At 46.0% G+C, this 17,141-nt stretch overlaps 1 protein-coding gene across 1 annotated transcript in view; it reads left to right on the top strand.

The window, feature by feature from the left end:
* Positions 1–12,251: 12,251 nt before the first annotated feature.
* Positions 12,252–17,141, top strand: part of LOC109913595 (zinc finger protein 79-like) — a 34,173-nt gene continuing 29,283 nt past the window's right edge. The window contains exon 1 of the mRNA XM_048619272.1: positions 12,252–12,287. The gene's annotated coding sequence lies outside the window, so the exon portion shown is untranslated. The remainder of the gene's footprint in view (positions 12,288–17,141) is intronic.

Below are 17,141 nucleotides of genomic sequence, written 5' to 3'. Positions count from 1 at the left end.
ACTATCCGATCTACCTGCGACTCCACTTTCTATTGTCTTGAGAAAACTAGTTGCAGGGGATATTGAACAGACAATTTCAAAACTATAGATTGCTTATAAGAATAAAGCATTTCCTCTGAAAACGCTACCAATAGCTAAGCATGAATTTAAGACAATTACTTTAAAACTTTAGCCAACAAAAACGCGACAAGCTTTGGTTTGACACTGCAAGTTGTTTGGGCGTGGTAGATGTTATCCTAAAAATGTTGGAAACAGATGCATTCATGACTTTGAAAATGCAATGGGATTGGCAGATTACCAATAAAACAATGACAGTGAAAGCATTCTAAAGGGCTACTATTTGGATATCTGTTTCAGATAGCCAGCAAGCGTGCACAATTGGCAGATTAGTCTATCGCTGTACTGTATGGTTCTGTGATTCTGTGCAACCACAAATGCGTCAGTGGGGTGATTCATATGGATTGCTCTTTATCCTCTCATGTAACTGATATGGGCGCAGCAATACTTCTTTCCAAGCAAGAATCTTTCTCAATCAATACGTAGGTGGACGTACCAGACAAGGGGAAAAATTCAACCTCCTGTTGGGAAATAAGGTAGGGTAAGTGACTGAGCTGTAAGTAGAGGAGCACTGTTGGACCAATTGATAATAATTCTATTCGTCGTAAAGTAGTTATGGAAAAGGTAGACCTGATTCACAAGTTTAAATTCTACATCAGGGCAAGGCCAATTTTGATGGTATTAGGCATAAAACTTTCAGAAGTTGATTTCGTGAGGCAGTTCGCAGGTAAAGGGGCGTCTGGCAAATGAGAGGTTTTCAAAAGTGACATAATGAGGGTTCAGGGACAACATATTCCTGTTAGTGTGAAGTGCAAAGCTGGTAGGAGTAGGGAATACTGAATAACTGGAGATATTGAGGCTCTGGTCAAGAAAAAGAAAGAGAAATCTGTCAAATATAGACAGCTGGGATCAAGTAAACCCCTTGGGAGTATAGTGGGCATGGGAGCATACTTAAGAGGGAAATCAGGAGGGCAGTTAAGATTAAGCAGAATCCAAAGAGATTTTATAAGTCTATTAAGGACAAAAGTGTAACTAGGGAGGGAAGAGGACCCCTTAAATAAAGTGTCCCATCTACGTGTGGAACCATTGGAGATCGGTGTGATCCTAAACAAATATTTCGTATCAGAAAGACATGGAGACAGGAAAGCGAGGGAACTTGGCAAGATCAATAGTGATGTCTTGAAAAGGGTCCACATCACGGAAGAGGAGGTGCTGAAGGCCTTAAAACGTACAAAGTTAGATAAATGCCTGGGACCTGATCAGATGTATACCAGTACATTGTGGGAATCGAGGGAAGAAATTGTTGGGCCCCTGGCAGAGATATTTGTGGCATCGACAACCACAGGTGAGGTGCCAGAACTGGAGGGTTACTAACGTTGTCCCATTATTTCAGAAAGGCTGCAAAGAAAAGCTAGGAAATTGTAAACCAGTGAGCCTGGCGTCAGTGGCGGGTAAGTTGTCGGAGGGTGTTTTGAGAGATATGATCTGCATGCCTTTGGAAAGGCAAGGATTGATTATGGAAACTCGGCATGGCTTTGCGCATAGGAAATCTTGAGTCACTAATTTGATTGAGATCTTTGAAGAGGTGACTAAGAAGATAGAAGAAGACAGAACAGGAGACGTTGTCAGCGTGGATAAAAGGCCTTTTACAAGGTTCTGCATGGTAGACTGGATAATATGGTTAGATCACATGGGATGCGGGGAGAGCTAGCCAATCAGATACAAATTTGGCTTGAAGGTAGGAGATAGAGTTTGATGTTAGAGGGTAGTTGTTCAGAAAGGAGCCTACGACCAGTGGAATGCGTCAAGGATCGGTGATTGATCCACTGCTATTGGTCATTTATATAAATGACTTCAATGAGAAAATAGAAGTCATGTTTAGTGAGTTTGTGTGGACAACACCAAAATTGGCGGTATAATGGACAGTGAAGAGGATGTCGAGTAAAACAACGTGGTCTTGATCAATTGGGCCAGTGGGCCGAAGAATTTCGATGCAGTTTAATTTAGATAAATGCGAGTTGTTGCATTTTGGTAAGACAAACCAGAGCATGACTTAATGGTATGACCCTGAGGGTTGACGAACGGGGAGACTTAAGAGTGCAGCTACATTGTTCCTTGAAAGTGGCGTCACAGGTAGACAGGCTGGTGAGGAAGGTGTTCGGCACAGTTGCCTTCATCTGTCAAATATTACAGGAGTTTGGGATGTCATATTACGGCTATACAGAACATTGATGAGGACACATTTGGAGTACTGCATAAAATTCTGGTCGCCCTGCTATAGTAAGGATGCTATTAGAATGGAAAGAGTAAAAAAAGATTTATTAGAATATTACCGAGATGGGAAGGTTTAAGTTATGAGGAGAGGCTTGATACGCTGGGACTGTTTTTTTCCCCTGAGTGTACGAGGCAGAAGTGTTACCTTACAAATGTTTATAAAATCATGGTCGAAAGTCAAATGACACCAGATTATAGTTCAACAGGTTTATTTGAAATCATAAACTCTTAGTGCGCTGCCCCTTCATCTCTTCACTGGTGAAGGGACAGCATTCCGAAAGCACATGATTTCAAATAAACCTGTTGGACTATAACCTGGTGTCGTGTGACTTCTGACCCTGTCCACCACAGTCCAACACCAGCACCTCCACATTATAAAATCATGAGGGGCACTGGAAGGGTGAACAGCCAGGGTCTTTTCTCCAGTGTTCAAGAGCCCAACACTAGAGGGCAGAGCTTTAATGTGAGAGGAGAAAGTTACCTGAGGGGCAAATTTTCTGCACAGAAGGTGATGCATAGATAGAATGAGCTGTCAGAGGAAGTGGTAGATGCAGATACAGTTATGCATTTAAACAACATTTGGACAGGTACATGGATAGCAAAGGTTTAGATGGACATGGGCCAAACGCAAGCAAACGGGACTAGTTCAGTTCAGGAACCATGGTTGGCATAGGCCAGTTTTGCCGAAGCATCTGTTTTCATGTTGTATGACTCTATGACTGTATGAATAAATGTTTGCTGCCCTGCATGTTCAAATTGGGACAAAATAACTCTTGTATTTATAACGCAAGTTTTATGACACCATAATGAGATTTACTGCTAATAATCTACCCACTCCATTTTGCGAGCTTCCTGCCTTTACAGAATGTTGAAAGCCATTGGAAATTCAGGTCCCAGCCATTAACAAATCACCACAAACTGCCGGTTGTTAACTTATACTTTGTCCAAGTATTATTAACTTTGCCCGTGATCGCGGTTCCAATTGATATTACTGGTGTGTGGGAGCTTGCTGCAACCCCCTCCATGATCTTGAACAGGGGGTTCGTATTTGCAGTCCTCCATTCCTGCCGTAAACTTTCTCAACACATCAGACTTGGAACACCGTGGTCAGAACTTCCATAAACCTCACTCACACTTCCCCTGCTCTCAGGTAGCATATATCCTGCCTTGGTTGCGCAACTTCTCTATACCAAATCTCTTTTCGTTCAGTCGTCTTTATTTTTATTTACAACCATCAACTTCACCTACCTTCCCAACAGCACTGTGGGTGTCACTACAAGGCCAGAGTTTGCAATGGATCAAAGACTGCAGCTCAGCTCAAGATGAGCAATAACATGTTTGCCTAGTTAGTGACTCCCACAGTGCCTTGACCGAATGAAAAGAACATTTCGCACGTTTTCGACCTGCCAGCTGACAGTCCGAAAATGAGACTATAACTGGGCATGTGTATGGACTGCGCCCCCAAGTGTTACAACCAAATAAGCGCAGTCATATCAAATGTAGCAATAATCCTGGCAGCTGAATGCAGAAGGGTTTCCTCTACACCATCCTCTTTTATGAAAACAATCAGTAAACGCAACATGCTGTTTCCCGTGTTCTTAGGGAATATTGTAACCATTCCGTGCTGCATATTTAATTTCATGGACTTCAGTTGTGCATAGAAACCTCTGTAATCCCAAGTAAGACAATAAGAAATAGAAGCAGCAGCAGGCCATTTGGCCCTTTGAACCTGTTCTGCCATGTGATAAGATCATGGCTTAACTGATTCGAGCCTAATTCATGTTGCAGACAGCTCTCCAAAAACCTTGATTTCCATTTAATACAATAAATATTTAATGGCCAGCCTTCGTCACTCACTAGGAAAGACAACGAGTTAATTCACTCAGTGGTTGCGCACCAGTTTGCAAAGCTTTAATGAGAACATTGTCTTTATTGTCTTCTGGGTGGTAGGAATAGCCCATCCCTCATTCCTTCGACTTACCTACCTACAACTTGCACAGTTCAGGGAAAATGACACTTTGGTCTTTATTATATGCTTTAACTGGAAGCAAGGTCCTGGCTTTTTTCATTCATTCAAAGGATGAGGGCATCGGCAGCAAAGCAAGCATTAATTTCCTATCCAAGTTGTAGTTGCAGTGACTGTGTTCTTTTGTCAGAATCGAAGAAGATGGAGAGTGGAATCCTCAGTGTTCACCTCCAATGTTATTGTTGGTTTTGACAGTGCTCGTGTGGCCACAACGCTGAGGGGAGCACTTCACATCATGAGACATGGACATTGATGGCTGGATCCAGCGTTTAATGCCCACCCTAGTTGTCCCTTGAGAAGACGGGAGTGAGCTACCTTCTTGAACCAGTGCAATCAACGTGTTTTCGCTAGACTCACAACGCTGTTAGGGAGAGAACTCTAATACCTTGGCCCAGCAATATTGAAGAAATAGCAACACATTTCCGAGTCAGAATGGTGACTGACTTGGGGGGGTACTTGCAATTGGTGGTGTACCCAGTTGCAGATGTTCAGTTGCAGTTTCATTCTTGGAGTGTCAGCTGCAGCATTAAAATTGCCAAGCTTTTCATTCATAAGAGATTACGACAATGGAAATGTTAACTGACAGAATCTGTGGAGACAGAAGCAGAGATAAGGTTTCAAATCCAGGATGATTCGTCTGCAGAAGTCTAAGATGCTGTTAGACCTGTTGAGTTTCTCCAGTATTTTCTGTGTTTTTTTTTCCTTTACAATTGGGTTTAGATTCGGGAAGAACAACGGGAAATGCTGGAATTGAGTTTCCAGATCTGAGATTAGTGTCAAACTGCGATCTGTTCCAAACTGAAATTGAAATATCAGTGTTTTGGATTCCAGCATAAAACTAACAGTGGTGCCTATCCTGTGAGGAGATATTAATAAATAACTTGCAAAAATTGTTTGAATATATTTGTGTGAAAGATTCCATCTACCATTTTGTACCATCTCAAATTTAAGAAACCACAAAGGTCTTAAACCTGAGCTCTTTTTCTCTGCAAAGAAGCTGCTGAGCATTTCGAACGTTCTCTGTTAGCCTCAGGGGGAAATAGTTTGCTAAACAGGCACTATCCATACCAGAGATACCAAGGTGTAGAGCTGCATGAACACAGCAGGCCACGCAGCATCAGAGGAGCAGGAAGGCTGACGTTTCAGGCCTAGACCCTTCTTCAGAAATGGGGGAGGGGAAGGAGCTTCTGAAATAAATAGGGAGAGAAGGGGAGGCGGATAGAAGATGGTTAAAGGAGAAGATAGGTGGAGAGGAGAAAGACAGGTCAAAGAGTCAGGGATGGAGCCAGTAAAGGTGAGTGTAGGTGGGGAGTTAGGGAGGAGATAGGTCAGTCCAGGGAGGACAGACAGGTCAAGGGGGCGGGATGAAGTTAGCAGGTAGGAGATGGGGTGGGGCTTGAGGTCAGAGGAGGGGATAGGTGGGAGGAAGGTGGAGAAAAGCTGGGCTGGTTTTGGGATGCGGCAGGGGGAGGGGAGATTTTGAAACTTGTGAAGTCCACATTGATACCATTGGGCTGCAGGGTTCCCAAGCTGAATATGAGGTGCTGTTTCTGCACCCATCGGGTAGCATCGTTGTGGCACTGCAGGAGGCCCGGGATGGACATGTCGTCTGAGGAATGGGAGGGGGAGTTGAAATGGTTTGTGACTGGGAGGTGCAGTTGTTTAGTGCGAACCGAGCGTAGGTGTTCTGCAAAGCGGTTTCCAAGCCTCTGCTTGGTTTCCCCGATGTAGAGGAGGTCACAACGGGAACAGCGGATACAGTATACCACATTAGCAAATGTGCAGGTGAACATCTGCTTGATGTGGAAAGTCTTCTTGGTGCCTGGGATGGGGGTGAGGGGGGAGGTATAGGGGCAGGTGTAGCACTTCCTGCGGTTGCAGGGAAAAGTGCTATGTGTGGTGGGGCTGGAGGGGAGTGTGGCGTGGACAAGGGAGTGGTCCCTCCGGAAAGCAGATAAGGGTGGGGAGGGAAAAATATATTTGGTGGTGGGGTCCCATTGCAGATATCGGAAGTGTCGGAGGATGATGCATTGGATCTGGAGGTTGGGGGGGTTGTAAGTGAGGACGAGGGGGATTCTGTTTTGGTTGTTATTGCGGGAAGGGGGTGTGAGGGATGAGTTGTGGGAAATGCAGGAGACACGGTCGAGGGCGTTCTCGACCACTGAGGGGGGGATGTTGCGGTCCTTGAAAAACGAGGACATCTGAGATGTACGGGAGTGGAATGCCTCATCCTGGGAGCAGATACGGCGGAGGCGAAGGAATTGGGAATAGGGGATGGCATTTTTGCAGGAAGGTGGGTGGGAGGAGGTGTATTCTCGGTAGCTGTGGGTGTCGGTGGGCTTGAAATGGATATTGGCTTCCAGGTGGTTGCCAGAGATGGAAACAGAGAGGTCCAGGAAGAAGAGAGAGGTATCAGAGATGGTCCAGGTGAACTTAAGGTTGGGGTGGAAGGTGTTGGTGAAGTGCATGAACTGTTCCAGCTCCTCATGCGAGCACAAGGTGGCGCCGATACAGTCGTCGATGTAACGGAGGAAGAGGTGGGGTTTAGGGCCAGTGTAGCTATGGTACAGGGATTTTTCCATGTAACCTACAAAGAGGCAGGCATAGCCTGGGCCCATGCGGGTACCCATGGCCACCCCCTTTGTCTGTAGGGAGTGGGAGGAATTGAAAGAGAAGTTGTTGAGGGTGAGGACGAGTTCGGCTAAGCGGATGAGGGTGTCAGTGGAGGGGGACTGGTCGGGCCTGCAGGACAGGAAGAAGCGGAGGGCCTTTAGGCCATCTGCATGGGGAATGCAGGTGTATAGGGACTGGACGTCCATGGTAAAGATGAGGTGTTGGGGATCGGGGAATTGGAAGTTTTGGAGGAGGTTGAGGGCATGGATGGTGTCACAGACATAAGTAGGGAGTTCCTGGACCAAGGGGGAGAAAATGGAGTCGAGATAGGTGGAGATAAGTTTGGTGGGGCAGGAGGAGGCGGAGACAATGGGTCGACCAGGGCAGTCAGGTTTGTGGATTTTGGGAAGGAGATAGAAGCGGGTGGTGCGGGGTTAGGGAACGATGAAGTTGGAGGCTCTGGATGGGAGGTCACCTGAGGTGATGAGGTTGTGGATGGTTTGGGAGATGATAGTTTGGTGGTCGGGGGTGGGGTCATGATCAAGGGGGAGGTAGGAGGAGGTGTCGGAGAGTTGGCGCCTGGCCTCGGCGATGTAGAGGTCAGTGCGCCATACTACAACTGTGCCTCCCTTGTCCGTGGGTTTTATGGTGAGGTTGGGATTGGAGCGGAGGGCTGCACGTTCTGTGGGGGAGAGGTTGGAGTGGGTGAGAGGGGTGGAGAGCTTGAGGCAATCGATGTCGCGACGGCAGTTGGAGATGAAGAGGTTGAGGGAGGGTAGGCGGCCTTGGGGTGGTGTCCAAGAGGAGTGGGTGTGTTGGAGGCGGGAGAAGGGGTCAGTAGAGGGACGGTTAGGTTCACGGTTGAAGAAGTAAGCATGGAGGCGGAGGCGGTGGAAAAACTGCTCAACGTCCAAGCGTGAGCTGTATTCATTGATGCATGGGTGGAGGGGGACAAAGGTGAGCCCTTTACTGAGGACTGACCATTCGTTCTCAGTAAAGAGGAGGTCTGGGGGGATGGTGAAGACCCAGCAGGGCTGGGGGCTACAGTCTCCTCTGGAGCAGCTGGCTGTGGAAGCGGTGGGCAGCGCGGGGTAGGCGGCGGCAGCAGCGGTATGAGCAGGTGCGTCCTCAGTGTCAGTGGTGTTGGCCTCAGAAATGGAGGCGGTGGCATCAGCAACTGTGTCGATGGCGTTCGCTGTCCCGGAAGTGGTGCACCCGGCGGTGGCGGATGTGACGTCATCCGTGGGTGCTCCGACAGTGGCCACTTGGCCAATTGTGGCGGGCACATTGTGGGGAAGGTCCTGGGTAGGGTGGGGATTTGGGGAGTGGAGGAAGCCCGTTTTGGGTGGCAGGCACCAGTAAGTTTACTGTACTTACGGTTTTTAGTGTCCAATAAAGCTGAGTAGAATTGTGAGTTCAGGTTGTGGATCCTACGAAGAATAAAAAACAGGAGACGTCCTTTGCAGGTCTGGGAGAGGGATTCTCTGAGCTGGGGTAGGCTTGATTGTAGTGCCAGGAGATGCCGGCGCATCACTGCGAGTGTGTGTTTCAGTAGTCTCAGGGAGAAATGCTTCTGAAGGATTTCAATGTTCTGAATGTAGACATTGTCGTGGTTGGGGCCAAATTGGGAAGGCCTAAATGTGGACTCTGGTCCATTGGGGATGATCTGCTTCTGTAGGCAGGTACTAAGAATGGTGATGTGGCTGTAGTACCTGGTTTGCTTCAGGACGTGGTTGAGCAGTTTCAGGGCCGACGAGATTACGAGAGAGTTGCAGTGGGAGAGAGATCCACTGAGGTTTTTCTAGAGGGAGGAGGTTAACTTCTACAAAGTAGGCATCCTTAGAAGAGAATTCGGAGTGGGGTTAAAATTGTTTCAGAGATAGTAGGAACTGCAGATGCTGGAGAATCTGAGATACCAAGGTGTAGAGTCGGATGAACACAGCAGGCCAAGCAGCATCAGAGGAGCAGGAAGGCTGACGTTTCAGGCCGAGACCCTTCTTCAGAAATGGGGATGGGGAAGGGGGTTCTGAAATAAATAGGGAGAGAGGGGGAGGTGGATAGAAGATGGATAGAGGAGAAGATAGGTGGAGAGGAGACAGACAGGTCAAAGAGGCGGGGATGGAGCCAGTAAAGGTGAGTGTAGGTGGGGAGTTAGGGAGGAGATATGTCAGTCCAGGGAGGACGGACAAGTCAAAGGGGCGGGATGAGGTTAGCAGGTAGGAGATGGGGGTGGGGCTTGAGGTCAGAGGAGGGGATAGATGGAAGGAAGAATAGGTTAAGGAGGCGGGGACAAGCTGAGCTGGTTTTGGGATGCTGTAGGGGGAGGTGAGATGTTGAAGCTTGTGAAATCCAATTGATACGATTGGGCTGCAGGGTTCCCAAGCGGAATATGAGGTGCTGTTCCTGCAACCTTCGGGTAGCATCGTTGTGGCACTGCAGGAGTTCCAGGATGGACATGTCATCTGTCGCTTCTTCCTGTCCCGCAGGCCCGACCAGTCCCCCGCCACTGACACCCTCATCCGCTTAGCTGAACTCGTCCTCACCCTCTACAACTTCTCTTTCAATTCCTCCCACTTCCTACAGAGAAAGGGGGTGGCCATGGGTACCTGCATGGGCCCAAGCTATGCCTGCCTCTTTGTAGGTTACATGGACCAATCCCTCGTTCTTAGCTACACTGGCCCTAAACCCCACCTCTTCCTCCGTTACATCGACGACTGTATCGGCGCCACCTTGTGCTCCCACGAGGAGCTCGACAGTTCATTCACTTCACCCAATACCTTCCACCCCAACCTTAAGCTCACCTGGACCATCTCTGATACCTCTCTCTACTTCCTGGACCTCTCTGTTTCCATCTCTGGCAACCACCTGGAAACCATTATCCATTTCAAGCCCACCGACACCCTCAGCTACCTAGAATACACCTCCTCCCACCCACCTTCCTGCAAAAATGCCATCCCCTATTCCCAATTCCTTCGCCTCCGCTGTATCTGCTCCCAGGATGAGGCATTCCACTCCCGTACATCTCAGATGTCCTCGTTTTTCAAGGACCGCAACTTCCCCCCCTCAGTGGTCGAGAACGCCCTCGACCATGTCTCCCACATTTCCCACAACTCATCCCTCACACCCCCTTCCCGCAATAACAACCAAAACAGAAACCCCCTCGTCCTCACTTACCACCCCACCAACCTCCGGATCCAACATATCATCCCACGACACTTCTGCCATCTGCAATCCGACCCCACCACCAAAGACATTTTTCCCTCCCCACCCTTATCTACTTTCCAGAGGGACCACTCTGTCTGTGACTCCCTTGACCACTGCACACTCCCCTCCAGCTCCACCACACCTAGCACTTTTCCCTGCAACCGCAGGAAGTGCTACACCTGCCCCTGTACCTCCCCCCTCACCCCCAACCCAGGCCCCAAGAAGACTTTCCACATCAAGCAGATGTTCACCTGCACATTTGCTAATGTGGTATACTGTATCCGCTGTTCCCGTTGTGACGTCCTGTACATCGGGGAAACCAAGCAGAGGCTTGGGGGCCACTTTGCAGAACACCTACGCTTGGTTCGCACTAAACAACTGCACCTCCCAGTCACAAACCATTTCAACTCCACCTCCCATTCCTCAGACGACATGTCCATCCTCGGCCTCCTGCAGTGCCACAACAATGCAATCCAAAGGTTGCAGGAACAGCAACTCATATTCCGTTTGGGAACCCTGCAGCCCAATGGTATCAATGTGGATTTCACAAGCTTCAAAATCTCCCCTCCCCCTACCACATCCCAAAACCAGCCCAGCTTGTCCCCGCCTCCCTAACCTGTCCTTCCTCCCACCCATCCCCTCCTCTGACCTCAAGCCCCACCCCGATCTCCTACCTGCTAACCTCATCCCGCCCCCTTGACCTGTCCGTCCTCCCTGGACTGACCTATCTCCTCCCTAACTCCTCACCTACACTCATCTTTACTGGCTCCATCCCCACCTCTTTGAGCTGTCTGTCTCCTCTCCACCTATCTTCTCCTCTATCCATCTTCTATTCGCCTCCCCCTCTCTCCGCCTCCCCCTCTCTCCCTATTTATTTCAGAAACCCCTTCCCCTCTCCCATTTCTGAAGAAGGGTCTAGGCCCAAAACGTTAGCCTTCCTGCTCTTCTGATGCTGCTTGGCCTGCTGTGTTCATCCAGCTCTACACCTTGGTATCTCATATTCTCCAGCATCTGTAGTTCCTACTATCTCTGAAACACTGTCCATACACGTACAGGGGGAGATTGTATTTGAACAAATTATACAGTGAAGGCTTTTAATTCTAGGGGTGTAGCCTGAGGAGAAAGGTAATCGTTCATCCCTGGTTAGCCTTTGAGAGGACAATCATGGGCCATCTTCTACTTGAGCAAGCATCTTGTGAAGGTACTTTGACCATTTCATTCGGCAACATCCTGCATTCAACGACTGTGACTCAGCAAGGGTTGCAGAAAGATCAAATACTGCAAAGTCGATAATTTGAAAGGGAACTTGAAAATGATTGCATTTACATGTGTTTGCTGCCCTTTCCCTTCCAATGCATGGAAGTCTTGGGGTTGGATAGTTCTACCGAAGTTCTGATTGAGTTGCAAATTTATGAAATCCCTCTTCCTCCCCCTCATTTCATTTCTCCATTTTTCTCTTGCTAAGTCTCTGTCATTCTCTCTCTCTCTCTCTCTCTCTCTCTCTCTCCTACGCTTACGGACTCTTTATACCTCTCATATTTTCTATGTTTCTCTCTCTCTGTGTGACTTCCCCCTCATCCCTTCTCACCTTCTCCCTTTCTGATCTCTCTCCTTCTTTTATTTCTCTCTCTGTCTCTCCTATACATCCTCCCCACTTTTTGTTGCTTCCTTTCTCCCTTTCACTCTATTTCTTTTGCCTTCTCTCTCTGTCTAATCCCTTTCATTCTCCCCCGTCTTTCGCATTCTCTCCCCCTCTCTCATTCTTACTCCGTCCCTCTCTCCCTCTCTCTTTCTTCCCCACATCTAACATTCCAGTAGGAGATCAAACGAATTACCTTCCCTGATTAATATTATTCAACAACTTTGGCTTTATGACAATCCATCAGCTTTCATGATTGTACTTTCCTACTTAGCAGATTCATTCAAATCAATTTCAAAACCTGCCTTTGTATTTTCTAGGCCCGCTGTCACATTTTTTCTTTCTCATTCAAATTTTTTTTCCAGCACAGTGCAAAAGAAGGTTTTGCGGATCATGTGTCATACTCTGAGCAAATGGAGTCATGGAATTCATCAGGAACTGTATGTCACCGGCTTTTCACCAGGCAAGGAAAAGGTACATTACACAGTGGTGAGGAATCAGATGTGTGTTAATTACATGGGCGAGACATCAGTCATTCAGCTTGCCTGTCAGACACAAAAGCAGCAACGCAGTAAAACCGAGGAGAAGACAATGGGAGGGGGGGGAGAGGGAGGACGACTGCAACAAGCAGTGAAGCAGACCCTTTCTGAAGAAGGGTCTAGACCCGAAACGTCAGCTTTCCTGCTCCTCTGATGCTGCTTGGCCTGCTGTGTTCATCCAGCTCTACACCTTGTTATCTCTTATAAGCAGACAAATGTCCGTTGGCGAGAGAATTCCAGTTCAGGAGCAGTGATGTCTCGCTGCAATTTTAGGGCCTTGGTGACACTACACCTGCACTATTGTGTGAATTTTAGTCTCCTTATCTGAGGAAAGGTGTTCTGGCTATGGATGGAGTGCAATGGAGGTTTACCAGACTGATTCTTGGGATGGCAAGGCTGCTGCATGAAGGACTGATACTGGAATGCATAGCATAATATTCAATAGAATTTATAAGAATAAGGGAGGTTCACATTGAAACTTATAAAATTCTAACAGGACTAGACAAGGTAAATGCAGGAGGGATATTCCTGGTGACTGGGGAGTCCATAACCAGGGATCACTGTCGAAGAATGCAGGGAAAGCCATTTAAGACAGAGATTAGGAGAAATTTATTTGCTTAGAGACTGGTGAGCCTTTGCGATTCTCTGCCACAGTAAACGTTTGAGCCCAAAACAAGAAGGACATAGGTGTAGTTCTTAGGACTAAAGGGATGAAAGGGTATGAAGGAAGACAGGGGAAGGATGCTGTGCTGAATGATCAGCCGTGATGAGACTGAATGGTAGAGAAGGCTTGGAGCACTGACGGGTTGACTCCTGAAACTAATCACCATGTTTCTATGAATGTCAGAAAAATTGAGAACAGACATCATACGGTCAGGTTCCGAAAATGTGAAGTTGGGTTTTGGAGGCTGTAAGGTGCATGAGAGGAAAATTAGGCATTTTTCTTGAGTTGTGTTGCGTGTCTTGGGATCATTGCAGCAGACCCAGGACAGCAAGGTGTTGTAGCAAATAATAAAGGATGAGTTTCAGGTAAGAAAACACAGAGATGTGTTTTTCAGGAGACCTGACTGAGGTTACAAATATAAATAGTTTGTCCTAGAAAAAAACATGACTATGTTCAGAACGCTTAAGAGAAAAAGTCATCTCTCTGTAAGGTCTACAGTTGGGTGAGTTAAAGAAAAAGGTTTCGCAGCTCACAGAATGAGAACTGTAAAGAAGTGATTACTTCAACCTACAGAATTGGTAGGGAAGAACATTTTTCTCTGTATTTGCATTAAGTGTACAGTGTTTGGGGTTAGATGGAATTTTGTGGTGCTGTGTTTTGGATGCTTAGTTTGTTTTTTCTTTCATGTTCTCATATAATAAATTACTGTTTTATAACTGAAATCAAATATGCTGCATTGTGTGTTTATATTTCATGAAAGACCATGACATTAACATTTTTAAAAAATTCTGGGGTCTGACTTGTCTGATGGGAACATCAGCTGAGATCATTACGTTGTATAATATTGAAAGGAAGATTGTCAAATTCAGAGGGACGGTAGAATCTGAGAGCTCTGATATAGAAACCACAAAACGTTAATATGCCGGTATAACACGTGTTTAAGAAGCCAAGTGGCAACATGTTCCCTATTGTGAGGGCAATGGAAGACAAGAGTACAGAAATATTATTGCAGCTGTATGGGATCTTGGAAAAAGCACAACTGGAGTACTGCGCAGGATGTTGACGTCCTTCGTTTAAAAATTTATATATTTGTGTTTGAATCAGTGCAGAGTGGGTTCACTCACACTATTTTTGCGATGAATGCCTTTCTTAAGCTATGTAACGTAAACAACGTAAAATAAACAAAAGTAACAAAATGTGGGCTGAATGAGGGAAACTCTTCACAAGCATGAAGCAGGTAAACAGCCTCTCCTCAGTGTGAATTCACTGGTGTCAGCAGATAGGATAAGTGAGGAGATCCATGAATGAACCAGGGGCTGTGATGTAGTCAGGAGATGAATGATCCTGGCTACACATTAACTGAGCATCAGTGAGCAGGTTATTGATCAGAAAAGTGCAGCATGATAGCACTATTGATGAACTCATACATCAAGTTACTGACGTTCAAGTGTAGACTGATCAGTTGCAATTGGGTGAGTTGATTTTGTCCTGTTTTGATTGGACAGGACGTGCATGACTATTTTTCTATATTGTTGGGTAGATGCTATTATTGCAGCAGTACTAAAGTAGCTTAAGTAGGGTAGTGGCAATTCCTGGAGAAAACGTCTTCAGTACTGTTGCCAAAATGATTTTGGGGTCCACTGCAAATTGCAAAGACAGTTTAACAATACTAATTGGGACATAGAGGGGTTAGTTGAGTGGGAAAAGACATGGCAAATGTAGCACAATGTTTGAAAATGTGAGATTGCCCATTTGGCAGGAAGTAAAAAACAGAGGAATATAATCCAAGTGGTGAGAGATTGCAAAGCTTTGAGATGCAGGGACATCTGTCTGTCTTAGTGCATGAGTTACAAAAGGTTAGCATGCGCATAGAAAAATCAATAGGGAAATCTCGTAGAATTTGCCAGGAGGGGATTTGAATTTAAGAGAAGAGAGGTTATTCTTTAATTATACAGTGCTTTGATGAGAGCGAATCTGGAACACTGTGCGCAGTACTGGGTCAAAATCCTTGAATTCCTGCCTTAAAGTGTTGTGTGTCTACTGACAGCATTGGGACCACAATCGTTCAAGAAGACAGATCATCACCAGTTTCTCAAGGGATAGTCAGGGATGGACAATAACTGCTGGCCCAGATATCGTCAGTGTCATCATATAAACGAATAAATACACGTGATAATAAAATCATAAAAAGAAAAAAGAAAAATATTTTCTGTCTTATTTAAGGACGGATGTAGATGTGCTGGAAGCAGTTCAGAGAACGTTTAGTAAACTAATAACCTGGAATGAGGGTGATATTTTACAAGGAAAACTTGAACAGGCTAGGCTTATATCTGCTTGAGTTTAGAAGAGGAAGAGGTAATTTGACTGAAATATAAAAGATTTCGAAGTGGATGTGGGAAGGATGTTTCCTCTGCTGGGAAAATGTAGAACTAGGAGTCACAATTTGCAAATCAGCTTTTTTCCAATTAGTGAAGAAATAGGGCGATTCTCTCTTTATCTTTCCCTTTCTCTGTCTGTCTGTCTGTCTATCAATCTATCTCTCTATCCATCTATCTATCTATCTATCTATCTATCTCTCAGAGCTTTGTGAGTCTTTACAAGTCTGTTTTTTAAAAAAATTGGTAGAAGCAAAGTCCTTTAATTTATTTAATGGCAAAGGTTGATATGTTCTTGTTTAGCCAGGTAGTGAAAGGGGTAGGTGTAAATGCAGATTTGGAGTTAAAATCAAGTCAGCCATGATCATATTGAATTGCAAAGCAGGATTATAGAGCTAAATGGGCTACTTCAACTTCTTGTTCACATGTTCATTTACAGCAGGCACAGCGGAGGAGAACATGCTGAAATGTATGCAAGAGAACTAACTTTGGAAATTGGAAACTGGGGGACAGTGTATAGACCTCCATACAGGAAGACCGTGTAACTCAGGGTTTTGTTCCGTCAAACTTTGAAGATTGAAAAGCGATAAAATTAAAACATTAAAACATTAAATATTGATGGGATGGTTCTGAAAGCACCTGTTCCCCTTCGAGTATACAGAACAAGAAGTGAACATCAATGCCCCATGTGTTTTGTGAGAAGATTGAAAGGGTCGTCTATTCATTTAATTTGACTGTGCATGTAAGTTAAGTGGACAATTTGCAAGTGATCTTAAATGTTCACATGGGATTTCTGTATAACTTCATAGTCATTCAACTTACGGGGAGTATTGGCCACAACATTAGCACATGGTTTGGAGCACTGATGTTTATGTATGCAGGAAGTGTGTTGGTTGTGAATCCTATCAGATTTCATGGATCAGTTGGAGTGGCAGTTAGAGGCAACGAAGAATTTACAGGAGCCAGATGGTGTGATGAATGGCAGTTTCAGAAGATAGAAAAAAAAACGCAGAGATAGTCAGGTAGATAGGTTACCTCTAGAACAGATAGGAGGGGTAGGCAGCGAGTCCAGGAGTCTCCTGCGGCTGTCCCCGTCTCAAATAAGTATGCTGTCTTGGAAAATGTAGGGGTTGATTGAATCTCAGGGGAATGTACCACTGACAGCCAGGTTTCTGGTACCGAGACTGGCTCTACTGTGTTGAGCAGTACGTCACATTACAGGTGATTGATTGTGATTGGGGACTCTCTAGTCAGGGGCATTGACAACTGTTTTTGCAGCCGACAGGGAGACATCACGATAGTGTGTTGCCTCATTGGTGCCAAGGTAAAGAATGTCTTGAGGGTTTAAATATTCCCAAAGGGGAGGATGACGAGCAGGATGTTGTTGTACACGTTGGTACCAATGACATAGGAAGAGAAAGGGACGAGATTCTGAAGAGAGAATATAGGAAGCTAGGCAGAAGGTTAAAAGGTCGATCTCCATGAGTAGTTCTGTCTGGATTACTCCCGGTGACGCTGGCTAGTGAGAGTAGGAATAGGAGGACAGAGCTGATGAATGTGTGGCTGAGGAGCTGGTGCAGGGAACAGGGTTTCACATTTTTCAATCATTGGAATCTCTTCTGGAATGGAAGTGACCTGTATAAGAAGGATGGTTTGCATCTGAATTGGAAGAGGGCCAATATCGTGGAGGGGAGATTTGCCAGTACTACTCAGAAAGCTTTAAACTAGTAAGGGGGTGGGGATGGGACCC

The sequence above is a fragment of the Rhincodon typus genome, chromosome 42 (genome assembly GCF_021869965.1).
Source record: "Rhincodon typus isolate 14 chromosome 42, sRhiTyp1.1, whole genome shotgun sequence".
Classification (NCBI taxonomy): Eukaryota; Metazoa; Chordata; class Chondrichthyes; order Orectolobiformes; family Rhincodontidae; genus Rhincodon; species Rhincodon typus.
The sequence above is the reverse complement of the archived record's forward strand: the minus strand, read 5'-3'. Positions and strand labels throughout refer to the sequence as shown.